The sequence below is a fragment of the Protopterus annectens genome, chromosome 6.part0 (genome assembly GCF_019279795.1).
Source record: "Protopterus annectens isolate FY-2018-M chromosome 6.part0, PAN1.0, whole genome shotgun sequence".
NCBI classification, from domain to species: Eukaryota; Metazoa; Chordata; order Ceratodontiformes; family Protopteridae; genus Protopterus; species Protopterus annectens.
Window position 1 is genome coordinate 924,515,537 of NC_056737.1, and position 26,428 is coordinate 924,541,964.

At 40.5% G+C, this 26,428-nt stretch overlaps 1 protein-coding gene across 1 annotated transcript in view; it reads left to right on the forward strand.

Moving 5' to 3' along the window:
• The first annotated feature begins 1,177 nt into the window (after nucleotides 1–1,177).
• SLC25A29 (solute carrier family 25 member 29) overlaps nucleotides 1,178–26,428 on the forward strand; it is a 29,435-nt gene continuing 4,184 nt past the window's right edge. The window contains exon 1 of the mRNA XM_044073740.1: nucleotides 1,178–1,255. The gene's annotated coding sequence lies outside the window, so the exon portion shown is untranslated. The remainder of the gene's footprint in view (nucleotides 1,256–26,428) is intronic.

Sequence of the window (26,428 nt, forward strand, 5' to 3'; positions counted from 1 at the left end):
CATTTCGGAGCTTGCTGGCTCTTCATGGTGCATTTGCAGCAGATCGGTCTGTTGCCTTCCTTCAGGATGGATGAGCCAGCATTGTCCACTAACTCTTATCCTTCCCAACCCGATCCCTTCAGCATCCATGCTGCTAGTCCATTATTTGTTGTCTGGGAAACAGTCAAAGCTCATTCTGTGCCACATCCTTTATTACATTTCAGTCCTGACATAATTCTGCTTATACTGTATGTATACACATTGGAGAACTAGGGAGATTAAGCCGCTATGAATAACAAACTGCTGCTTCAGATTCTCTGCAAGGAGCAGTATACCATAGTCTACTTTAGTAAGATTGCCCACCACATGTCTACTTATGGAGTCCAGTAATAGAGAGAACCAGAACAGTGAAATGCAGTGGCCTTTTGGAATTTGTGGTTTTAGCATCCTCAAGGAACTCCCTCAAATAAGGCTGAAATAAAACAGTAGGAGAAGACAATACTGAGAACAGCTTAGAGCAAAATAGTACATATAGGACCGTGGGCTCAGCTGATATATCTCTGAACTGCTTTACCAAAAGCAGAATAGCCAGTTTTGTTAATCTACCAAACTTGTACCTGCTGGCTATATGCATATTTGAAACTATTTTTTTTGCGTCCATTAGTACTATAGCTCCTTCCTGTGATAAACAGAGCAACTTTCTCTTCTTAGAAGAGTCCACTGCATTCTACAATTCTGATGCAGGCAATAAGTATGGCAGCATTTGTTTTTTCAGAAAACTAATTTTATAATAGTTTCCATATCCTGATGTGACATATTACATTTCATTGTTTTCTGTTTTAAGCTTCAGATTTTAGTTCAGTGTTGCCCTCAGACTGTGGTTCATAACTCACACCAACACCAAAAACAAATCCAAACCATTAAACCCTACTAGATATTTATCACTAGTGTCATTGAGGCTGAGAAATATAAACTGCCTTTAATATGCAAACCTAGACATTTAAAGTGGAATGTTTGGATTCTAGGACTGTATGAATTCACTATAAGGACAGAAATTAAACTCAGACTTAATCAGAATTAAAACTCTTGTGCATGTTATGTATATTATGTGTTAACCGATACATATTTTGTAAGCTATGTGGAATGCTACTATATGTCTGTATTTGCTTCATTAATCATTCCTCTTTCATAGGTTCGTCTTCAGGTTCAGTGCACACAAAAACCCTATTACCATGGAACCTTTCACTGCTTCCAGTCTATCATAAGGCAAGAAACTGTAAGTGAATCATTTGCAGGTACTTTTGATAGTATAATTACCCCCCCCCCCCCCAAAAAAAAAAAAAAATGAAGTAGCAAGGTGAACAGCCCATTGTATTGTGAAGTATCAGTACTTTCTACATCTTACCAGGGCCAGTGTAGCAGTTCATTCACATCAGTTTAAATATCTACTACTGAACCAAAGCTTTTGCTCACTGGAAGTTTGAAATCTTAGCTGTGAAACGATAAACACCCACCATAATTCTCATCCGTTCCTGATTTTTCATATTTTAGTCCTTTCCCTTGTAAAGTTCTTAATTTTCTGGTAAATCACTGGGGATTACAGTTAGTCAACAGTGTCTGCCACTAGAATTTTATATTTCCTGTTGTTCAAAAAATGCATGTTGTAAAACTTTTGTTCTGTTGATTTTTTAAGTATATTAGAATAATATTTTAAAAATGTCCCTGATTTTGGGGCTTTGGCCTTCCATTATTTTTGGCTTTGTCCAGAATTCTTGAGCAAATGAGTTGAGAGATATGTCACCCACCATAGTTAGTATATACTGTGTATTATAACATTGTTTGTCTTAACTACACATTATCTTTATACTCGCTATCAAGGCTAAATGTTTTTATAACATTTAAATATATTATTACTAAGAAACTAATTCATAACAAGCTGAAAAGGAGAGCTAGACATAGAGCTGACATGGCCAGACGGAGTTGAAGTATGTTCGTTTCCAAGAAATGCAAGAAAGTGTTGAAAGTTCTGAATCTTTAATTGTCAGTATTTACATAGATTACATAAGTACTTTTATATACCAGTCAGGGTTCATTTGATATTCCCCACAGCTAGCAGACTGTGCACAAGATGCATCGTTGGAGAGCAGCGTGACTGAGACCATATTTTCTGGTAATGTTCAGAAATAGAAAATTTCAAAAATGAGCTGAAGGGAAGCGAACAGTTAGGAAACCTAATGGTCTTGGCAGTCTACTCTGGATTATATGCACTTGAGTAAGTACAGTTCTAAAATCAGGTTTCTTTCCAGAACATTCTGCTGTTCATGATGTGGGTAATGAGCATGAAAAGTTATAAGATAAATTTGGATTTGCAGTAGGAGGCTGGCAGTACATCTGAAACTGATTTCCTCAAAGGTTTCCCAGCTGCCTTCTGTTTTTTTCATAAAGCAGTGGTTAACTATTTGAGAACTGTTAATGTAGAGGAGCATGGCAGTACTGTATTATAATATATAAACAATAGCCTCATTGCATCTAAAACTCATACTGGACATTTCAGAGCAGCACTAAGTTCAGTGTCAGAGTTGAATCCTGATCTTAGGTCACTGTCTGTGAGAAGTTTGTTTGTCTCCTCATGCCTGTGTGAGCATATGCAAAGGTGGATGGAAAAAACAACCTTTTTAAAGTACATTTGGAATAGATAGAGGTCTAGCATATAGGACTGTAGGTTCATGGACGCATAGGTTGTTACCAGGCTAATAACCATTAGGGATCTTACAAATCTAGCTACACCCCCCAGACCATTTGGGTCCTGAGTATCATGGACATCAATGTGGTGGGGGAGCATGTTAGTAGAGAGGTAACTAAGGATTCCTAGGAGGTGTTAGTTAAAACAGTTGGCATAATGGTTCAGGTCATCACCTCCCATGCACAAGGTACAAGGTTTGATCCTCACCTCTGGCCAATGCATGTTTGGAGTTTGCATGTTCTCCCTGCATTTCTGTGGGATTCTTCCCACCTCCGAAAAAAATGCTGAGCGCTTCCATCTCAAAGCATTTGCATTCCCTGATAAAATTATAAGTTTGATTAGGAGGATATATGAGGGATTGGAGGTGAAACTTAAAGTGGGTGGAATATCTGTTTGAGCAGAGGAACCAGGCAGGGGTGTCCTCTCTCCCCTTTGTTATTTGCATTATTTATTTTATTTATTTATTTTTATTTTATTTTACATTTGTTGACAGGGAAAGTCTGGCTGGAACAAGTCCATTTTCAGCAGAGGCCCGGGGAGAAATTCTCCACCATATGCAGTTGCAATAATACATTTTCAACTTAAAAATAATAATTATTAAAGGAGTTAAAAATTCAGTGGGATTGAAAATCAAGAAAAATATTTACACAGGTTCCTGATTAACATAGAGTTGTTCAGATTACAGATTAGAAATTCCCCTGCTAGAAGTAGGAGAGTCTTGGCTATTGCTAGTACTTATTACAAATAACATACATGAGAGAAATTTAACCAGGTTTATCACAGTGGTATTGCCACTTTTGTTCAAGGTGTTGTTTAATTTTTGGTTTGAATTGGGCCAGGGAGGGGAGCAGGGATAAGTCAGTTGGTAGTATGTTCCAGATTCTACCCATTGAATTTGCGAAGAGGGCCATACCTGCTGCATTGCTAGTTTTGGTAATCTGGATTTGCAGCTTATTTGAGGAGCGGAGCAGTCTTGGATTGTTATGGGGAAGGATGATATTACTAAGGGCTGGAGTATTTTCGGGATTGTAAAGGATTTTTTTAGTCAAGATCAACAAATTATACTGGATAAGACTGGGTAATTCCAGCCATCCAAGCTGTTTGAGGTTGGTGCAGTGGTGGGTTCTAAAAGGCAAGCCTGTTGCAAACCTGGCAATGTGATTATAACAGGTTGTATGTTTATTTAGATTGGTTTTGTTAAGATTGACGAGAAGGGTGATGCATATAAGAGTGTAGAAAGACGGTGTGAACGGGCTATGGCCACCTTAGCTGGTGGGGTAAGGAAGGGTTTGATTCTATAGAGTGACCCAAGTTTTCTGTTGATATTTTTGATGGTTTGATTTACATGGTGGTCAAATTTTAGGTTATTGTCAATAGCAACACCCAGTAATTTTGTATGGGGGTCAGGTGAGATGTGTCCCATCTTTTGCATTTATAGTGAAGGTAAAAGGTACAGACTTTTGGGTAGGTGGGAATATGAGCATTTTAGTTTCCTTGGGATTAAGTAATAGCCGACGTTTGGAGACCCAGTTTTCAGTGGTAGTAAATGTGGTTTGGGTATCAGTCTTTAGATCAGTGGGAGAAGTGGCTGAAAAGATCAGGGTGGAGTTGTCAGCATACTGGATACAGCTGACATTTCGGATGACAGTAGGCAGGTCATTGATAAAGATTGAGAACAGTAATGGTCCTAATATGGAGCCTTGTGGTACTCCAAGGGTGTTTGGTAATAGTTTAGAGAGTTTATTTTGCCAGAGGAAAGCCTGTTGTCTCTCTTTAAGATAGGATGAAAACCAAAGGAGGGCATTAGAGTCTAGGCGGAATGTTTGGAGGGTTTGGATTAGAAGCTGGTGATCAACCATATCAAATGCCTTGGAAAGATCCAAGAAGAGGGCAGAAGATGTGCGGTTATTGTTGCGGTTGTCATTTATGGTATTGGTAAATGTCATTAGGGCTGAGGTAGTACTATGATGTGGGTGGAAACCATGCTGGATGTTTGGCCATAAGCTGGTTCTGTATTAGGTATTGCATGAATTGTTTATGAATACATTTTCTCCATGATTTTAGCAAGAGGAGAGAGTATAGCTATGGATATATAATTTGAGTATTCAGTAGAGGAACTGCCTTTATGTAAGGGAATTGCATAGGACGTTTTCCAGATAGTAGGAATTCTGGATTCTGATATAGTACGATTGATTAGAATGGAAATTGGATAGGCAATTGCATCAGCAGAGATTCGTAGGAACTCAGCTGGAAGTTGATCGGCAGCTAGTGTGGTGGTTTTAATTTTTTTTAGCTGACTATGGATAAATGAAGTTGACACAGGCTTAAAGCTGAATGAGATTTGACTATCTGAGGTAGGGGTATTAGTATCGAGGGGGTAGGAGGTAATTGGGTGGCTAAAGCTTGAATAGTTTCTGTAAAGAAATGGTTGAAACTATTTGCAACCTTCTCTGGGGTTATTTCAGTGGTGGCAGCAGGGGTAGGTGTGGATGTTTTACCAGGATGAAGTAACTTATTCAGCCCAGCCCAGAACTTTTGTAGATTTTTATGATTGTCAGTCTGTAACCTACACTAGTACTATTTTTTGTCGAGTAGGATAAGTCTTTTTGTTTCATTCCTAGCATTCCTATATTTGTTATGATTATGAGGGTCTTTAGTGAGGCGCCAAGTGGCCCAGAGTTTATTTCTGTTGGCTATTTTTAGTCTAGACTCTTTAGAGAGCCAAGGTACATTTTTACCTTTAGTCCTCTTTAAGTGGGCAGGTGCATGTAAGTCTAGAATTTCAAAGATTTATTTGTTAAAGTAGTCAACACCCACCTCTAGGGGGAGATACTTAAGCTTAGTCCAGTTACAAGAGTTGAGTTCCAGTTGAAACTTGTCAGGGTCAAAGTCAGTTTTGCTTCTGACTTTCCTGAGTAAAGGTTGTTTTGGAATAGTGATACTATGTTTAACTATGTAAGTAAGGAGGTGGTCACTTAGGTCATCGGGGAGGGTACCAGCAGTGTACATTTGTCTAGTATAGTCTAGTATACTATCTTTTTGGGTGGATTTGCCCAGTCTGGTAGGGGTGACTATGGTTTGAGTAAATGCTTGCAGGTTGATGTCGGTGAAGGGGGATTCAGAGGTACAGGTTGCCCAGTCTGTATTAAAGTCACCCAGGACTAGTGTTTCTTGAGGGTAATGAGAGGATACACATGCAAATCCCGATGTCGAAAAAAGCAGGACCCAGTAGTTTACAGTAGTTCACTCTGTCAATTTAATGTTGAATCAAAACACAGTATACATAAAGCGCTTTTCGTCTTCTAAATACAAAGACTTCTTCAGATGTAACAAACTACATTTAAACATGGCTTAAATACCGGCATTACCAATCATGTGATCCCAGTTACCCAATAAAGTTACCAGTAGGTATGACTTTTGAAACAAAGTAACAAGACACTATACTTTGTGGTGTTTCTATTGTTTGCAAAAGCACTTTCCACTCAAATTTACTGTTGCGGTGGTGGTGCTGCGGTAGCGTTGTCGCCTCACAGTTAGACGTTGCCCGTTCGATTCTCGGTTACAGCATCTTCTGTGTGGCGACATGCGTGAACGGGCGTTCCTTCGTTGAAGGTTGTGCGTTAGGCCCAGCAAGCCAGCACGTAAAACTCTACTGCCAATCATTAGCGGACCTGAGTTCCGCTGTGGCGACCCCTAACCGGGAAAAGCCGAAAGACACAAACAAATGACAGACATGTACCTAGTACTGTATTACTTATACTAACGACAACGTAACAAAAAATATAAAATATATATATGTAAATTTCTTTATATATAAATAATCTTTATAAAAGAATCTATATCTATACAAAATCATAAGTGAACATAGTAACCTACAACCCTATGTATTCATGCATATAGTCTACTGACCATATTTATGTATATGTGTATCTACCCGTTCCTTTATGTACACATAAGATGTAAAAATTACTAATGGTTTATAAACCTACTATTTTACAAAGTAGAAACAAACAAACTGTTGAATACACACGCAAGTCCCGATGTCGAAAAAGCAGGACACAGTAATTTACAGTAGTTCACTCTGTCGATTTAATGTTGAATCAAAACACAGTATACATAAAGCGCTTTTCGTCTTCTAAATACAAAGACTTCTTCAGATGTACAAACTACATTTAATGAGAGGATAACCACTGAAGGGTGCTTTTGAGTGTGGCTACGTTGTTACCTGGGGGAATATACATGCAGATGATATTAATACTTTTATTTTTGTTAAGTTGAAATTGAGTGGCTAGTATTTCAGAGTTATTGGTTTGTGGTGGTTGTATAACTTCCATGGTCCCTGTCAGCTCAGATTTAGAGAATGGCTACCCCCCCCCTTTTCCTACACACACGATCCAGCCTGTGTATGTTGTAACCAGGTGATAAGATTTTTTTGTCTGTAGTGGAGGGTTTAAGCCAGGTCTCAGTTAAACATATTATATCAGGAGAATAGACAGTTAGGAGGGCATGCAGTTCATGGACCCTATTGTTAATACTCCTTATATTGAGATGACACACCAGGAGAGAGTTAGATGGTCTGGTTGTTCCATAATTGTTGTTTGGGTGACAGGTAGAAGGATGTGAGTAGGAGGTGGTTGGGCCTGGGTTAGGGTGTATATCTCCACTGATTATTAGGCTAAATCTGTACTCAGCAATGAGTCTCTTAAGTTTATTTAACAGTTTGCAGTATAGCTTGAGTTTAGTACTCATGTGTTGAGGGTTATAACTCTTCACAAGTGAGAATGATGGAAAGTTATTCCCATGGTTCAAGGTATGATTAAAGTTGGGTAGCTTTTCATGTAAGGGCAAAGTATGGGCTGCATTGAACTGATATCCAGTAAGCTGTTGGTTCTCATATAAGGATATAGGGTAAAATGAGAAAGGGTAATAAGGAGTAACATTATGGCAGTAAGTAGTCAGGTAGTTATTATTATATTGTGAGAGATCAGAAGATATAAGGTAGTTTATAACTTATTAAAGATAGGGGGAAGTTACTAACTCGAAAAAGATTGGATGGTGTGTAAAAAGGGTAAGGTGGGTGGAGTAAGATTGATAGTAGATAGCTGATGGGATGGTTTGGGCAGGGGTAAGGTGGGTGGAGTAGGATTGATGGTAGATAGCTGATAGGGTGATTTGGCAGGAGGGAGGGGTAGATGGATTGTTTGATAGGTTGTAAAAAAAAGGGATGTGACTAAGTACCTCTAAATTTAGGAGTAGTGGGGGCGGGTGGAAATTGGGGGCAGGGAGGGGCGCAGAGTGAGCCCGAACGCAGTGAGGGCGAGTAGAGCGGGGCTATCTTTCCAGGTAGGATTTTATTATTTTTTTTTTTTATTTTTATTATATTTAGAACTATTGACAAATATAATAAGGGACTCAGAAATTCAAGGATATAATTGATATGGTAGTCAAGAAAAGCAAGCTGTATTTGCAGCTGACATTATTTTATACCTGAAAAATACTGCGGTGGTGGTGCTGCGGTAGCGTTGCCGCCTCATAGCAAGATGTTGTCCCGTTCGATTCTCAGCTAGAGCGTCTTCTGTGTGGAGGCATACGTGAATGGGGCGTGCCTTCGTTGAAGGTTGTGCGTCAGGGCTGGTAACCCGGTACGTAAAAATCCACTACCAATCATTAGCGGACCGGAGTTCCGCTGTGGCAACCCCTAACTGGGAAAATCCGAAAGACACAAATTATTTTATACCTGAAAAAAAAAATAACAGAAAGGGACACTACAGTGGTGTGGAACATACTGAGTCACTTTCAGATCTTTCCGGGATACAAAATTAATGAAGTTAAAATAAAGGCAATAGCGATACATTATGTACCCACATACAAATTGGTTCAGCAATATCCATACTTATGGGAACATGATAAAATGAAGTAGTTAGGAGTATGGATTAAAATTATTCTCATGTGGCAGCTAAGGATACAAGGGGAAGATGGCAAGAGTCAAGTGAGATAAGCTTATTCTTCCAATAGAAAAGGATGGCTTGGGATTGCCCGATTTGAAGGGGTATTTCAGAGCAACACATTTAAAGCAACTATACATAGCACAAGCAGAAAATTATAATTCAAAGTGGAAAGAGATGATGATGAAATGGGGGGAAGCTCAAGAAACAAGGAGATACTGGGATTTTGGATGCAGACCTTTAAGGAGAATGCCAGTAATCATACAGAATATTATATTCATAAAGTAGCAGAAAGCATTCTAAGAAATAAGCCAACACGGGAATGGAGAAAGGAGTTTCTGCTGATAAGTATGACTGCAATTAGGGATGCAGACAATAGGCAAGAGGTAGCTGGAATATATTGGAGAAAACTGGTAAAGGAACCAAGATATTGGGAACAAATAACTAGAGAGGGAATTGTAATGGAATGGAAAGACGCCAAGGACTTATTTGGACTGCAGATTACAGATTGCCTTCCCTATTAAGGATTGATATCAGTGTGTAAGCAAAGAGAAAGAAATAGGGGGGGTCCTCACCGAAAGACCAGCACCAGTAGAGTTTTTAGTAGAATCTAGAACAGAAGATGTCGTTAAGAAAGGAATAATTAGTAGAGCATATAAAATATTACATGATAACTCTAAGAATAAGTCAGAGGAGGTTAGAAAGGATTGGGAAGAGAGATTGGATAAGTAATTCCCAAAGAAAGAATGGGGGTATATGTATGTCTCCCAAATATGCAACAAAGTCTAGAAGATTTAGGATCTTTGCTTGGAAGTGTTTACATAGGTATTTTTATATCCCAAGTAGACTCCAAAGAATTTTTCCTCAGGTAAACAGCAAATGGTGCCTGTGTGATGGGGAAGAATGAGGTAACTGGGAACATATTTTCTGGGAGAGTAATGATTTTGCACACTTTAAAGATTCCCTGCAGACTGCTCTGTCAGAGATGCTGGGTGATTAAATTGGTGCAACTAAGGGAATGATTTTTTGTGAGCTACAATACAGAATCGGAATTGCCTGGACTTAGTAAGACCTTGATGAGTCTAATTATGATGGCTGCCAAAAAAGCAACTACTAGAAAATGGAAATCAAAGTCTAAACCAACTTTACTAGAAGTAGTAAAGATAGTAATAGAGATAAAACAACAGGAATTATGATCTTTAGAAAAGGGTTGGAGCAAATTACATAGGAAAACATGGGAAGTGTGGGATCAGTACATGCAGAGGAGGAATGAGGTTTATAAGAAGGCAGGATTTGAATGAGCTATGTAATGGTTGTTTGACAATGACTGGATATATTATAAGTGATGTATAATGTTTGAGCTACAGTTGTGATAGCATGGTTTGTAATGTATAATGTTTGAAACTGAGATTGTATCAATATGGTTTATTTTCATTTATATAAATGTAAGATTGCATATATCATACACAATAATTTAATAAAGATGTTTCTTGTTTAAAAAAAACACAATTCCATTTTTCTATCCATGTTTTGACTTTGTAAACTGCTTCTTGAACTATAGTTGTAGCTTGTTTTTGCATCTGTAAATATATATATATATATATATATATATATATATATATATGTGTGTGTGTGTGTGTGTGTGTGTGTGTGTATGTGTATATATATATATATATATATATATATATATATATATATATATATATATATATATTTATATATAATGTGTGTGTTCATAGCATATTCTTATGTCTGTAAATATGTTTTATTCATTTCTTATGCGATCATATTCACCTGAACTGTGCCTCCAAATGGTCCTTTGAAATCGATGTACTTACTCCAGTACAAAAATATAAATAAAACTAAAATAATAAAATAAATAATTGCTGTTAATTGTTGTAACTACATGTCTGTTATTAAGTACTAGTCTTAATATAGTATATTTCATGTTGCTTTAACTGAAATTTATGTGGATCTTTTCTCCTCAAGCCTCTGCTGAAATGGGTTTTACATCCAGTTGGACTTTTCTGATAAACAAATGCAGTTTAATAAATAAAATAAGAGTGTCTAAAAGGGATCTTTTGCCTTACTGGGTATTTGCATATAACAAGGCAGTCATTTAAGGTTTCCATATTTGGAAGCCTACCTTATTCTTGAAGATTTTTTTTTCAGTCTTGCATTCTCTTGAACTAGGGGAAACCTTTGTTCATTCTTCCTCATAGTATATGTTTCTGGGATGCCTTCTGGACTCATCTCATAATTTGTTTTTCATTCATCAGGGCAGATAAAATGTTGCCAGATGTAGTTTCTCAGATTTTCCAATCTAGTGCTGGTATTCTCTGAAAATATCTCAGAATTCTAGACTTCATGACCTTTTTTTTTTCTCAAATGTTTCTTTGGCCTCATTTCACATGTGACAAATTCCTACTATGCGTCTATATCGTATCCAGTCTGTAACCACAGATGCAGCAGATTTTTGATTGGCAGCTGTCCTAGTGGAGGAAAAGGCACAGGACCTCTGGAGTTAACAAACTAGTTTAAAGCACAAAATATACTGTGTCTTTCTGAAACATCATCTCCAAATCTTCTGTTAGTGATCACAGACAACATTTCAGTATTGTGATACATAATTTAACAAGGGTAACTTAGTCTAACCCCTCATTACAGTTTATTAAAATTCATCAGAGCAAAATGTTGCAGACAGGCTGAACCAGACCAGGACATATTCTCAGGAATGTTAATTGAACCAGGGAATTTTCCAGGAAATGGTCCTTCTGTGGGGATAGTCTCATGTACATTATGATTGCCTCCAGCTGTAGTAGACAGTTAAAGAAATTCTGTTCCAGGATTTCTTACTCAGGCCTGAAAATCAAATATTCTTTCGTTCCCAAAGATGGGAATGTTTTTCCTATGATGTTTCACCCTTTGCTGATAAGAAGGGTTCTTATATAGAATTCAGAATGACCTTCCCAAAGGTATTTGAAGTGACCCCCTTTTATCCCAAGCTTTAGTAGTTTTCCCTTCTTTTGAATTTGGCCAAGGGAAATTAACACAAGGTTCCACATAGGATAGGCCTAATCACACTAGATGTTTGCTGTTTGATGCACCCCGTCCTTCATTTTCCTTTATGGGCTGCCTGGATATTAAAATCTTGAGACATTTTAGGCACTTTTTTCTGAGAACTTGCAGTAAGTATTTAAGGAAGTAAAGAATGCTGCTACTAGAAAATCATAGAAGGATATGTGGAAAATATTGTGTAGTTAGTTCTATTCATAGAACCCAGTCCCTTTTAAGGCCACTCACCTGTGGTTCTGCATTAATTGTGTGAGTTGTTAACCTTTGGCCTTTTTTCCTCATCTATTAAATTTACTGCTTGGCCCTATTGGCATGTCTGCCCAGGGATCTCCCTTTTTGATATCTCATCTCAACTGAAACTGTATTTTTAATGTGTTTTTTATATATCCACCTACCTACGATACTGGTGGCTTCCTCTCGGGATCTTAATTCATTTAAAGTATTTCACTGATGTTCTTCACATTGGTCTCTGCTGCAGTAGCATTAGGTTTATGGGTTATATCCTGCCAAGGATATAACAGCTTCCAAAGCTTCAGGGCACCTTCCACATTTGCAAACTGTCAAGCAGCTCAAGATGAGCTGACTGTAAGACAAATTTGAGAGTAAAGCCCTTCAGAGCTTTACTGCTGCCAAAGAGTACACTTCTCTGAGGCTTTTGAGGAATGAGGTTGGCTTGTGCTTTCCTTTGCTGGACAGATAAGTTCCCTTTGGGGGAAGGACTTCCATTTTCCTGTATTTACTGATGTTTTATTACTTTCCTCTTTAGGAAAGTTATTTTAAAGCTAGGAGTGTTGTGTTAACAGACTGTCTTGAGACTATAATGTATTTTTAAATGGAGCACTTATTTTTTTCAGTCAGTTTTAAAATAGTGTAAACTAACTGATAACATATTATCTGTGGAGAAATTATGTTTTCATTTTCCATTGTGGGACTGCCGTAGTGTTTGGAAGTGCTTTTTTTTTCCTGTGTTTTTTTCTACCAAACAAGTAACTTTTGCAGACTGGTAGTTTTACTAGCATTTGCTGCTTGTCTTCTCCAGGAAAGAGGCATCATTTTCAGACTGACTATGGAACAGATTGTTGGTCCCATGGCTGGTCCTTCTTCCAGCCACAAAAAGAAATAAACTAAGCAAACAGTCTTTGCCACCACAGCAGGTTAGCTGTTTGCCTCAGCCACAGGTGGATAACTTTGCTGTAGCCATTTGTTGTACCTCAGACCACTCATCTTTTACCCTGAATCCCTCTGGTGTAGCACCTACAGCCACTATGGACTGGTGGTTAGCCACGTCCTCTGCGGCTGTTGGAGTCCCCTTGACGGGCATGAGAGAACCACTGTTGTCAATCCTAGGATAATGAACAGGGAAGGTTTCCCTGCTGTGTCAGAATGCTGTGCCCACCTGTGGGGAAGCAGTGGCTGCCGTTACTAACACAGTTAGCCCTATTTTACTTGTCAAAAAAGAAACAAAAAACCAAACATGTATCTACTCCTCCTCAAATGTCTTTGGATTGGAGTAGTTTACTGGGACTGGCTCAGATTTTAGTCAGGTTATTGATCCTTTTTTTAGAGTAGTTTCTGCGAGAAAAAAGAGGGATGCCTCTTTTTCTGAAGAGCTTCAAGGTTCTGAATCTGAACAGGAAGATGAAGGGACAGATTCAGGGTTTTGTCCTCAAATTTCTGATTCAAACATAGAGGAGAGCTCATTTTCTGATTCTACCTGTGGGGGTTTCTGATGTTCTTCATCTCACATTGCTGCAGTCCTTACATATGGGTAGTCCGCTGTCCTCGGTCGGCCCGAATACCAAAGTATAAGGCTGACGTCGGTCAAGGCGCTTAAAACTGACATCAGGACGTCAGGGTACAAAAGCGCATGACCGACGTCATACCCTCAGTCTTTTTTGCCGCATGGTCCGATGCAAAAGCAGCGTTGCAAGTGCCGTTCGGCGTTCTGAAATTTTTCGAGTTCGGAGTTTCAGACCGAATCAAAGTTGGCTAAGTACCCCGTTGGGGAATATTTTGTTTTTTTCTTGCCTCAGTGTTTTACCGGATGTCAGAAAAAGTGAATAACTGTATTTCTTGTGGGAAACAGATACCGCATAGGGATTATCATTCTTTGTGTATTCCTTGTTTGGGGCCTGAGCACGACATTGTTGGGTGTCGCTTTTGTGCTAGGTTCAATAAGCGCACTATTAAGCGAAGGTTAGATTGTGCTAGGCTGGTCTTCGGGAAGCGGTGCAATTATAATATGCCGTCGGATTCTCCGGCGCCGGCTTCGAAGAAGCGCAAAGACAAAGCAGTTAAACCCAGGCAAGAAGAGTCGTCCGTTCCGGACGTCGGTTCTTTAGAGGTGTCAGTGGAACCGGTGGTTCCGACGGAGGCTTCTCTGGAGTCCCAGGGGGAGACTTTGATATTGCAGGATGTGGCCTCTCAGGAGGCAGGTCAGGCTGAAGGGTCTTCCCAAGTTACTGTACTCCCCTCCCTTCCTAGGGTGGTTAGGCCCTCTCCTTCTGTTTCCAAGGCTTCTCCCAGAGACAGGCCAGGTTTAACTTCTGTTGGTGTCACTCCTAGTGCAGCAGGGTCTGTGCCCAAGAAGCACATGCTTAAAATGGCAGAAGACTTGATTACTCTGATTAGAGGTTCTTTGCCCCCTCCTGATAAGAGGCCTAGGGTGGAGCCAGAGTTGGGGAGTTTTGAGCAGGCTTCGGATGTTTCTGAGTCTTCGGCTGAAGACTTGCAGGAGTACTCTCCTTATTCTGATTCTGATGCAGATGATTCGACTCCTTCTGCTTCTCCTCCAGAGGATTTTTCTTTTTCAGAGACTCTTCATTCCATGAGGGAACATTTTAAGTGGGAAGGTCAGGACTTCTCTGATTCCAGGAAAAGGCTTAGGGAATTTTTGCTTTTGCCCCAGCATAGGCCCTTGGCTATACCTCCTGTTCTGGATGTTGTGGAAGATGTGTTTGCAGAGGCTTCACTTAATCCTGATTCTTTGCCTCTTGCTCCTGTTAAACCGGATAGGTATTACAGGGTGCCTGAGGCTCATAAATATCTTTATAAGAGTCCTAGGGCGGACCCAGAAACTGTTAGTCAGGGACCTAAGGGTGTCAAGGCCTCTGTTGTAAAAAATCCGGTTCCTCCAGATAAAGAGGCCAGAGCTTTGGATAGATGGGGCAAGAAAGTCTATACATCTTCTACCCTAGCTATGAGGGCTTTGAATTGCCAGTTTCATATGTTGAAATATCAAAACTATCTTCTTTCTCAATTGAAGTCTAAGGTGGATGCTCTGGCGGAAGGCATTGAGTGTAAAGAGTTACAAGATTTGGTGCATGTTTCAGAGCAGGTGGGTAAGCATTCTTTACAATGTGGTTTTGATGCTGTACAGGCCTCGTCTAGGGTGGCTGCCACTGGTTCAGTTTTTCCAGGCACGCATGGCTGAGGGATCAGAATTTATCTGACCATGTTAAGACAAGGATTTTGGATGCTCCTTTACAGTCTGATGTGTTGTTTGGTTCACCTGTGGAGTCAGTCTTGAAGAAAATGGAAGACAAGGCTAAGTCCATGCAGGCTGTTAAAGATTTTTTGCAAGTACAGCCTCCAAAGTTTAGTAGGAATTGGCCTGCTAAGGGGTGGACGTATCCTTCTTATGATTCTCAGTCTAGGGGTAGATCTAGACGTGGTAGGGGCAGAGCTCAGAGTTCTTTCAGACCTAGAACAGGGAGTTCACCTGCACAATCTTCGGTTGAGGGCAGGGGCCAGTCCTTTCGTAAACAGGCCCAATGACCTACCTTTTCAGCTGCCAGATCCTTCTTGCCTGGCAGCTCCTTTGGGAGGAAGGTTGGCACTCTTCAAGGAAAATTGGAATTTGATTACCCAAGACAAATGGGTATTGGATATCATACACCGAGGTTACAAGTTTTATTTCCATACCTTGCCACCTTTCAAAGGCATGCCGGACGTTCCTCCTCAGCAAAGACTAGAGGCTCACAAACAAATTTCTCTGCTACTTCAAATAAGGGCCATACAACCGGTCCCTCTGCCAGAAGTGGGCCTAGGATTTTATTCTCGCCTGTTCCTAGTACCAAAGAAAGGGAACACGTGGAGACCAATCTTGGATTTATCTATCCTCAACACATATCTGGACATTCCCAAGTTCAAAATGTTGACGTTACAACAGCTTTTACCTCTGCTGGGCAAAGATCACTGGATGGTGACTCTGGATCTCAAGGAGGCTTACCTTCATGTTCCTATCAGGCTCAGTTGCAGAAAGTATCTGCGTTTTGGCTGGGACTTCTCATTATCAGTTCTCTGCATTGCCCTTTGGCTTATCTACTGCCCAGAGTGTTCACGAAGGTTCTGGCTCCAGTGATAGCTTTCTTCAGGCTAAGAGGAATACAGATCTATCCTTATTTGGACGATTGCCTGATTCTGGCCCAAGGAAAGGACGAACTTCTTCATCATTTACAGTATGTGATAGCAGTGCTAAGATGCCTGGGGTATTCTGTGAACGAAATAAAGTCCAGTCTAGTACCCTCTCAGGACATGTGCTTTCTGGGTGTGAGACTGAATACAGCATCCCAGATGGCCTTTTGACCCCGGACAAACAAAAGAATCTTTCTCTTTACTTCCATCAATTGTCTCATCAGTCCAGGCTGACTGCAAGGACAGTCCTTCAAGCCTTGGGGTTCATGGCATCTTGTATTCTGGTACTTCCCAATGCCAAACTGCATATGAGGAAGCTACAATGGTATCTCAAAATGTATGGACACAGCACTGCCAAGATATGGACACTGTCATTCAGATAATACCTTGCATTCAAAAGGAATTTTTGTGGTGGGCTCAGGAATGTCACCTAAACAAGGGACTCTCTGTGACCCGGCCAGAGGCGAGTCAGATTCTAACGACAGATGCCTCAGACAAAGCTTGGGGAGCTCATCTAAATGGAAAGTGGGTACAAGACACGTGGCCTGCCAGACTTCAACATCTACATATCAACTTGAAGGAGATGTTAGCAGTCCAATTTGCATTAATAGCTTTCAAGGATTTACTTCTTCCAGGGCAGGTGTTGGTTCTAACAGACAACACAACTGTCATGTGGTACATCAACAAGCAAGGGGAACGCATTCTTATCCTCTATGCAGACAAGCAATGATTTTGTGGGAGACTGCTCTCAGTTTACAGCTGAATCTTCAGGCAAGGTTTCTGCCGGGAGCGCAGAACTCCTTAGCAGATGTGTTGAGCAGACAAATTATGGATCCCCACGAGTGGAAATTGGATCCTCATGTATTTCAGAAATTGACAGTGTTATGGGGAACTCCAGACATAGATCTGTTCGCTTCTCCACTAAACTACCAGCTGCCAAAGTTTTGCACAAAAAGGTTTCATCCCACAGCTTGGAAAGTGGATGCTCTCTCATTCAATTGGAGCAATCTTCATGTGTATGCCTTTCCACCTCTGCCTCTCCTCCCAAAGGTACTCCTGAAGGTCAGACAGGACAAGCCAAAGATGATTTTAAAAGCTCCAGATTGGCCTCGACAGCACTGGTACCCATTACTGAGAAGTATGGTACGGGAGCCTCCATGGCCTTTGCCTTCGATTCCACACCTGCTGTCTCAGGAGAACAGTCATTTACTCAATGTCAAACTTCACTCTCTACATCTAACAGCCTGGCATATTCTGTTTTAAACCCTGGAGGGTCTCAGCTTCCACAGCAAGTTTTGAATGTTATTTTGGAGGCCAGAAGGCCTAGTACAAGGAAAGTGTACGCAGATAAATGGAGGAGATTTTTATTTTGGAGTACAGCAAAGGAATTTGATGTTTCTAAGCCTAATTTAAGTGTGGCTCTTCAATATCTTACTGAGTTACTGGACAAAGGTTTGTCCTTCTCCTCTATTAAGGTTCATGCTGCAGCAATTTCTGCTCACTATGACTGTGACCCACCATTGTTTTCTCATCCTTTGTTTAAGCAATTCCTTAGAGGGGCAAAGAATATAAGACCCCCACGTAGAGCTCCTACTCCTGCTTGGGATCTCAATTTTGTGTTGGAGAAACTCACCCTACAACCTTTTGAGCCTGCAGCTACTGCCGAGTTGAAATATTTATCATGGAAGACTGCTTTTTTGTTGGCCATTACCTCTGCGAGAAGGGTTTCGGAATTACAGGCCCTTATGGCGGTTGAGCCTTTCTTAATTTTCCATAAGGATAGGGTATCTTTGCGTACTAATCCTTCCTTTATGCCTAAAGTAGTTTCTAGTGTGGCTTTAAACCAAACTATTCATTTGCCTACTTTTTATGCAAACCCCCAAAATAAAGGGGAAAAGATTTTGCACACTTTGGATATGCACAGGCAGTTGCAATATTATTTGAGCAGAACTAAAGGGTTCAGGCAGTCTCAGCAGTTATTTGTTTCATTTGCTTTGGGTTCTCAGGGCAAGCCTGTTTCAAAACAAACTATTTCTAAGTGGATTGGGTTTTGTATTGCTTTCTGTTATTCCCATCATGGTAAGGAGATTCCAGCTGGGATTAGGCCTCATTCCACTAGGGCTACTGCCACTTCTACAGCTTTTTAAGGGGTGGCAACTAAAGATATTTTGGAGGCAGCTACTTGGAGTTCAGTGCATACTTTCTCTAAGCATTACCACCTTCCACTTTACTCTAAATCTAGAGCTGGTTTTGCCACTGCAATTTTACAGGGCATTTTGGCAGCTCCTAATGCTTTATAGTTTTGCCATCCTCCCTTACCTCTGCTTTGGGATTCTACCCATATGTAAGGACTGCAGCAATGTGAGATGAAGAACATAGTACAGTTTTGTACCTACCATAAATGTAGATGTTCGAAGATCCACATTGCTGCAGTCCAATTTACCCTCCCTCCTTTCCCTCTGTAGTTAGAGGCGGTTGTGTGGTTTGGGTTGTGAATATTGTAAATATTGTAAATAGGATTAGTGCAGGGGTGGTTGGTTGGTTTTTTGCTGTCTTTTGGTTTTGGCCTTTCTTTTTAGGGCCTTCTGACATCTGGGGCAAGAAAAGACTGAGGATATGACGTCGGTCATGCGCTTTTGTACCCTGATGTCCTGATGTCAGTTTTAAGCGCCTTGACCGACGTCAGCCTTATACTTTGGTATTCGGGCCGACCGAGGACAGCGGACTACCCATATGTAAGGACTGCAGCAATGTGGATCTTCGAACATCTACATTTATGGTAGGTACAAAACTGTACTTTTCTCTGCAACTATTGCTAGAATGTCCCAGTGTTTTTCAGAGGTACAACTTTGAGGTTTCTTAGTCCATGAGAAAATACTATGAGTTGTTACAGAAGAATTTTCCAGAACCTGCACCCATTCCTCCTGACCTGTCCAGTCTGCTTTAGAGGATGTGTGTCGTACTGCCTGAAGTTTTCCTGATAGTCAGCTGTCCCTAAAAAGATAGATAGGATGCATAAAGTACATTTTTATACACTATTCCCAAACCTGAGTCAGTAGCTGTAGCCTTAGTTGATTCCACTGTTGCTAAGGAATTTGTTAATTCCAATTCTACATTTTCTAATAAGGATGGGAAAAATATTGATAGGTGTGGGAAAAAAGTGTATATTTCTGCAACTCTGATTTTCAGAATTTTAAATAGTCAGGTTCATATGTTAAAGTTTGATCTGATGTTGTCAGGTTTCATTCTTTCCTCAACTGATGGGTTCAGATCCGAACCATTGGATCATACTTGGCCGTTGCAAAAGCTAGTGGCAACTTAGAACTCTCGAGCTTCTCCCTTATGCAGAATGCACCAACCCCAGTTACCTCAGATCTTGTTTGCCGCTTCCAGTGAAAAACATGGTTGCTAGTCTCTCCTGCTTATTGTTAGCTAAGTAAAATTGAATCTTCTTTTTTATTATCTGTCTTGATTGTTTCTATTCTTTGATTTTTCTATCTTGTCCTGTACTAGTATACGCCTTTTAATAGTATTGTTAGTATTTTCTCCCTTCCCTTGTACATTCATCGTACTTCTGTAAAAACAAAAAAAAAAATAAAAAAACTTTTATACATAGATTTTCTAACGTTTTTACAGTGAGTGTTCCTGTCATTGCAATTGTTGGATTGTTGTTGTGTGCTGTTTTTTTTTCCTGTCAGAATATCTTCCAAAATGTCAGGAAAAAAGACAAAACCCCAGCTGTGTTTAAAAAATGTGGTCAGAAGATACCCTTCTCTGACTCTCATACACTTTGTGTGTACTGTCTTGGTCTCCTTCATCTTCAGGAAAAATGTTCAATATGTCAGGCATTCAACCCTAGGGAGTTGGTTGAACATAAAAATAAATTAATACTGAATTGTTTACTTCCATCCTCCTTTAGTGAGGCATTATTTGGAGCTACTAAAGAAAAATCTAAGAACATTTCATCCACTTCACAGAGCACTTCCACAGCTTCTTCTAAGTCCCCTGAGAAGTCTTTGAAAAGACCTCTTATGGATCTGTCTGTTCCCTCGGATTTTAAGAAGAAGAGACCAAAATCTACAGATCTGACTTCACCCTCGGATCCAAGGCATGTAAAGAAGCAACCCTCAGATCAGAATGCCTCTTCTGATTCGACAAGCCTAAAAATCAAGCTTACATTGGATCAGACCTTCTCGGAATCGACACATAAATCTGAAGATGTAATAATTCTAAGCAGAACAAAATATCCCCCCTCAGTTGATCCAGTTCCTTCAAGAGTTCCTTCCCCCTTCTTGGAGATGCCTAAATCTCCATCAAGACTGTCCACTTGCTCTTCCAGAAGCCTTACAGAAGACGATGTGGAGAGGCTAGTGAGGAAAATGTTCTCAGTGCAGAGCCAGTTAGTGCCACTCTCAGCTCCTATCCCTTTGGGTCAGGAGCTCTGTACTTGCAGTACTCCACCTTTGCCTGTTTCTCCTCTGACTCCTTTCAAGGTTTTGGAGCCTTGGATCCAACTCACCCGAGTTCGTCTGCTTCGGTTCCAAGAATTTCCTTACCCTCGGATCCAAGGTTTGCCCTGAGCTGTTTGGTGCAGTTGGAGCCAGAGAGCTCCAGCAGCCTATTCTATCCTGTCAGATCTGTGGTTCTGCATTTGACTCCAAGGGTTTTGGAGCCATCTCTACATCTTGGAGCCTCTTCAGTGGTTAGTTCGGCTCTGACTTCAGCCTTGGGTGGACTGTCCTCAGGGTGGGGAGGGAACGTGGATCAGGCATTGCCTGTCTCAGATCCAGGGTCCTATCCCTCACTGGGTGGTCCCCCTTTGCAGTCATGGAGAGAGCCTTTTTGGCCCCCTCACTCAGAGAATGCCAACCCCATCAGATCCTCTGTCTGCATCTGTTCCGTCTCTGCATGTGGAGTGTCAACTATCTTAAGCTTTTGATATGGTCGCCCATTCCAAACTAATAGATATACTAACTAAACTACCCTTCTCAACATCTACCACAGCTTGGTTTAATAACTATTTATCTGGCCATCAACAATCTGTTCTATGGCAAGGTGACCTATCCTCATGCCTTCCTTTATCCATTGGTGTCCCCAAGGATCTGTCTTAGGCCATCTCCATTTATCCATCTTTAATAGTAATCTACACACAGCTACTCCACATGGTTCCATAATACAGTATGCAGATGATTCAACACTTATCTGTGCTGCCACTTCTCTATCAGCTCTTCATTCTGAAACACAGGAATCTTTCACGTCTGTTGAAACATGTTTAGCCAATGCCCATCTAATCCTGAACCCAAACAAAACTAAATTATTACTCTTCCAGCCTAACAAGACATCTATCTCATGCCCACCATTTAACATAATAGCCAAAGACAATACTGTCGTCTCCCTGACGACCCATACAAAGCTTCTTGGAGTGGAAATGGACAATAACCTAAAATTTGACTTACATGTCTCCCTAACAATAAAAAAGTCCATAAGAAACTTGAAAGTCTATATAGGCACAAAAGGTTTCTGACCAAAATGGCCAAAATTACATTAGCACAAATCTATCTGCTCTCCACTCTACTATATGCCTCTCCAATTTTAACTAATCTTAGAAAAACTGACCTATAGAAGCTAGAAGCATGTTATAATAAAATTGCTAAGTTTGCATCTGACTGCCCATATAGAAACATCATTGTACAGCTTTAAGGATACTAGACTGGCTTGAACTTCCCAACATTATTCTTTACAACCAACTCTCTCTAATTCACAAAATCATAACACAACCAACCAGAATTCCTGCACTACAAAAGCTCTTCCTTCCTTACAGTTCCAGCAGACCACTTCCTTCTAACAATAAGAACTTACTCACCATCTCCAAGGCCAACAACACTATAGGAGAATCTTTATTTTCCAGCTATATATCTCGTATATGGAACTCCCTTCCTGACTCCATTCTCTCAGTCTCATCCACTAACCACTTTAAGCCATCACTTAAAGCTTATCTAAAAAAATCAGTGGCTATGTTCCTGTACTAACCCCTTGTGAATGCTCTGATACATCACAGAACACCCCAACCATTTCCAACTTCCACTGTGTTTAATCTTTTATTCCTACCGACCTTATATCTTGACATAAGTCATATTTTACACATAGTACTAGCTAAGTTCAAAGCCTAGGTTTTGTTATCATGATGTAACAAATTTGTATTTTTTTATGTATACTACATTTTGTTTACTTTATACTTTTTTGATTATTGTAATTTGTGCATTAAAATTTACTGTTACTCATGGAGCTTTTCTCCCTGGGCCTCTGCTGAAAAAGGACCTGTGTCCAGTCGGACTTTCCTGGTAAACAGATGTTAAATAAATAAATATCCTCTCCACAGGGACAGCCGATATACCAAAACCTTAGGCTTCCCATCAGGGTATCCCACTTCTTCTGACACCTCCCCAGAGTATCCTGCTGAGGAGGTCCTTAGGAAGAGAACATGTAAGAGGAAGCATTTAGACTCCCCTGAATCTGTCACCAAAGATATGGATTTTGATGAGGGTGAAGGGTCCCCACGGTCACCTCCTGATGTTGTCTCATTTGGAGACATCCTAGAGATCCTAAAACAGGAAGGTGGCTGGAAGTCTAGCAACACTTCATTGGAGGAATCAGTACTCTTGGAGGCTTTTGGTACCTACCATCTACCTTCTGGGTAGCTTCTTCTGCCAACGAGCTCATTAACTTGATCTCCCGGTGGGCATGGCAGGATCCAAACACCACTGAGCCAGTCCACAGAAAGCCAGATATGATAATGACAGCTTCGAGGATAAGCAGTTTTGGTCTAAAGGTGTGCCTGTTGATGCCATGGTCCTGGCGGCTGCTACCAAGAAGGAACTTGCAGAGAAAGGTTCCTCTGTTCATCCCCCCAACAAGGAGTCTCGGTTGATGGACAGGTTTGGGAAGCATGTCTATGCTTCAGTGACCTTTGCAATGAGGTCACTGAATTATTTGGAACACCTTATGAGACTACAGAGGGAACTGATTAAGGAACTTTCAGACACCCTCTCAGGATCTATTTCTGAAGAGGTGAAAGCATCTGTCAATTCTCAGTTGGCTAACCTACAATCAATCTCTAACTCGTCTATGAGGCTCATTTCTAATGTAACAGAAGGAACCTCTAGAGCAATGGGTTCAGGCGTTGCCATCAGGAGATGCGCCTGGATGCGCTTATGTGATTTTGAGGAGCCCTTTAAGTCTTCGTTCATCAATGCTGCTTTTGATGGAAGGTCTTTGTTTGGCCCCAAGGTTAAAGATACTTTGTCCAGATGTGAAAAGGATCGAAAGACTCTGTCTGCTGTGGGCATACATTTTTGCGTCAGTTTGGATCCGAACCCATCAGTTGAGGAAGATTGAAAATGGACAACACAGATGGAACGTTATGGTGAGTACATAACTTATTTTTATGACATATTGTGAAAGTATGAAGATTGTTTTATCTACAGTTTCTTTTATGAAGAAAAAAAACTGGTTTAAATAACTTAGCTTCTTCTAGTGCACAGGTCACTATTGTGTATGACTCAGTTGATACTTCTTCCAGGGCTATGCTGCTGGTACTGTTTTAAGGAGGTTTGCTTGACTGCATTCTCAGAACCTACCATATGATTAAAAAAATGAGATTTTAAATTCTCCCTTGGATAGAGATGTCATGTTTGTCCCCTCTGCTGCAGAGGAGATCAAAAAGTGTGAAGAAAGGGGTAAGTAAGGGAATTTCTTTCTCCTCATCCAGGTTTGGCATAAAACAGAATAAAGAAGTGGCAGTGGGGGTTCTAAAAAGAAGTTTCCAAAAACCAAACAGACCACTGAAAAACAAAAGTTCAAGGGAACGAACTGCTGGGCATGTACCCGAAGGTAGCCAAGTAATAATCCACCGCCAAGTGCTTGTGGTTAATAAAAGCTCTAACATTATAGCGTACGAACTTTTGTTGCTTTTCCTGCTTTTAACAGCCTTACTTGGCGGTGGATTATTACTTGGCTACCTTCGGGTACATGCCCAGCAGTTTGTTCCCTTGAACTTTTGTTTTTCAGTTCTAAAAAGAAGTCTCAAACCGTCCAAAGCCATGGTCAGTCTAACAAGTCTGAATGATTATTCAAGAGACTCTTGTAATCTCCTCACATACTGGCCTCTGTTCTCTTCCAGAAAATCTGAAACTCCATTTTTTTCTCTTTGGCAACAGATTATTTCAGACAAATAAGTCTGAAAATCATTCATCAGGGTTACAGGTGGCAGATGGAGGAAACTGCTCCTTTCCATGGGGTCATTCCTTGTCCTGCAGATCAGACTGTTTTGTTTCCACCTGTTTTTCATCACATGCTGTCACAAGGAGTGATAGAACCAGTTCCTCCTTCCCAGGTGCGGAAGAGGTTTTATTCAAGGATTTTCCTAGTGCCAAAGAAAGAAAATGTTTGGAGACTAGTCCTGGATCTTTCTTTCTTAAACCTGTTTGTGATAGTGTCCATATTCAAAATGGTGTAATTTTACAATTTATCTTTTCTTCCTCTTTCAAATTTCCTGGTAACACTAGACTTAAAAGGTGCTTATCATCACATCCCTGTCCATCCAGACTTCAGGCATTTCTTACGGTTTTGTGTGTCTGGATCACATTATCAGTTCTCTCGCCTTACCCTTTGGACTATGCACTGCACCAATTATAGCTCATTGCAGGTTACGAGGTATCCACATTTTCCATATTTAGACAACTTGCTTATCTTCGCAGAGTATTTTTCAAAATGTCAGAAGTCTTTCTCTCTTGGCTGAGATGTCTGTTGCACAAACTGGGATTCCAAGAGAACATTCAAATGTCTTGCTTGACTCCGTTATACAGAATTGTGTCCATGGGATGTCAGTTAGACACCTCATTTCAAAGAGCTTGTCTTCCACAGGAAAAAAAAAATATCTTTGTTTAGATCTATTTCTAAGGTTTTTTATTCAGACTTTGGTTACTACTCATCAGGCTGTTTTGAAGTTCCTATCTGCTAGAAGAGTATCTGAGTGACAAACTTTTATGGGGATTCACCCTATTTTGTTGATCTCAAAGACAGGAATACTTTTGAGAACAGATCTTTAATGTAGGTGTAAGACCTGTTCAGGCTTTGCTTAGCCATGTTATTTATCTGTCTAACTTTTCTTCCTGAACTTTAGAACAAGGAAGAAAGAATGTTATACAGACTGGATTTCCTTAGGCAGCTGAAATACCACATTGATAGGACTAAAACCTACAGGAGTGATAATCAGCTGTTTGTATCCTATGGAGGTAAGAAAATGATATAAGCAGTGTTTACGCAGACATTTTCTTATTCTTGTTCTATGGTATTGCTTACATTTTTCTCACCATAGCAAGTCACTTCCAGGCTAAGCAAAGTTAGGGCTTAATCTTCCAAGATTCTAGCTCCTTTTGTGACTTATTGGAAAGGAATGGACTCTAGAAATTTTATAGAAGTGATAACTTGGTGTTCTGTGCATATCTTTACCAAGCACTGCAAATTCATAGGATCATAGGAAGCTACTAGGCTAATGGCCCTAGGGCTCTTACAAGCCTAGCTAAGTTCTACCCTTATTTCCACGATTAGCACCAATTGCCTCTGTCCAGGAGGGACACAGGTGGAACCCCCTGGGTGAATTTACGGTTACCCATTCAATCGTCCAGACTGAGTTTGAAGAGGGCCAGTGAGGTGTTCTGTTTGACATGAACTGGGAGTCCATTCCAAAGGTGTGGTAACCTCTGGGAGACAAATCTGTCCCTGCAGCAGGTTCTGTTAATGTCACATACCAGGTTAAGGTCTTTAGAGCGAGTAACCCATGTACCATTTGACTTGTGGATATGCAGCATTTCCAATAAAACAGGATCAAAGGTTGCTTTATGTGCAAGGCATAGATCACCTCTGAGTAGTCTGTATGAAACAGAATAAAGTGACAATGATTTCAGATGATCCACATAGGACAGATGCTGAAAACCTTGACTTTTCCTTGTGAGAAACCTTTGTGCTCTCTCCAATTGCTGCAGGTGCTTGGAAAGGTACATACCAAAAGGGGCATTGTGCTCAATTATTGGCCTGATGAGGGAAGAGTACAGAGAGGTTATAACTTCTTTTTTTCTGGAAGCAATGCCCTAGGGCCGATAGCCTAGTACCAACCTATGAACCTATAAAGAGCACCGTAGAATGCCCTTCTTACCACTGTGGAGACATGGTGTTCAAAGGTAAGGCTGCTATCAGCCTGTGTGCCCAGGTG